Raw genomic sequence first — 1,399 nt, 5'->3', positions numbered from 1 at the left:
GTTATTTGCGGTCGATTCAGTGTTAATTCAATATCCAAATTATAAATAATGAAAATTAAATGAGATAATAGCCCCTAGTAGGTAGGCAACTTTCATAACTTCGAACCGCTTGCCCCCCCCTGAAAAGTCGTCCTGTCGACGCCCCTGACCCTCGCATCAGCACGATCAACACTCACGGCTACGAGCTTTTCCGCGCGGCGAGCGCCTGACGGCCGGGGGGTAGGCCGCGCAGCGACACCCGTGCACAGCGGGCCGGCCCAACCCGCGCAGGGGCTCTCCCGAGGGCTCTCCCGAGGGCTCTCCCTCACTCAGCTCTGGCCGTGTCTCCTCGTCGTTGCAGTGCGCGAGTGCGGAGAGAGCCTGCCCAAGCTGACTCTGGCCGCACAGATCTCCGCGGGGCAGCCGTGGGCGCCGAGCGCGGCCCTGCTCCGCCTGCTGCCGGCGGAGTACCTCGGCGAGGCGGACAGCAGCAGGTGAGCGGTGGCCTGTCTCCGCCCTGGGGCCGGCGTTGTGTCAACTGCGGGCATGGCCTGGGCCCCTCGCTCGTACTTGGTCAACTGCGGGCAAAGCCTCTTTTGACGAGGGTCCCGCCCGCAGGCTTGCCCAGAGTGCCGACTGCGGGCACGGGAGTGCTGGGTTGCCTATCCCGTCGGCGCTCTCCGCCGCTCTCGGCCGTACTTGCGGGTCCTAATGTAATGTACAAGGTCATAACTTGCACAAGTTGTTCTGCAAATTCTGCACACTTATTTTACCAGTGTATGCAACTGAGTGTTTCTTTGAAAATAAAAAGAAGCAAACCAAAACTAACAAACCTAACTAAATACAGTTAATTATTAATGATATTAGACTATTATCTGTGCATCGAAGTGTCTATTTGAAATAATAAGAAGCAAACCACAACTAACAAACCTAACTTAATACATAAAATCAGCAATGGTGTTATTAATGCAGAGTACAACCCCTGACTTCAGGAATAAACACATTCTGTGCTGCTCATTTTTGGTGCCTATGATTTTACTTGGGGAGCGTGACCACATAGTGTTCATGCCACAAGCGACGTGTTAAGTAGCGCAAATGACGCGTGTGCACTCAGTGTGCCCTCGGAACTCCGGCAGGCTGGGTGCGGGGTGCGGGGTGCGGGAAGCGGCAGAGAGCGCCTGCGGGGTAGGCAACCCAGCAGTCCCGTGCCCGCAGTCGGCACTCCGGGCCCCCCGGGCTTCCCGGAACCAGCTGTCAAAAGAGGCTTTGCCCGCAGTTGACCAAGTACGAGCGAGGCGCCCAGGCCATGCCCGCAGTTGACCACGCGCCCTGGGGCCCTGTCGGCCAGCCTTGGTCCTGACCCGGCGCCACCGGCTCCAGCCTCGGCTCCAGCGCGGCCGCGGACGGCGGCATGTTCCGG

Source organism: Frankliniella occidentalis, unplaced genomic scaffold (genome assembly GCF_000697945.3).
Source record: "Frankliniella occidentalis isolate FOCC.00 unplaced genomic scaffold, Focc_3.1 Scaffold1, whole genome shotgun sequence".
NCBI classification, from domain to species: Eukaryota; Metazoa; Arthropoda; class Insecta; order Thysanoptera; family Thripidae; genus Frankliniella; species Frankliniella occidentalis.
The sequence above is the reverse complement of the archived record's forward strand: the minus strand, read 5'-3'. Positions refer to the sequence as shown.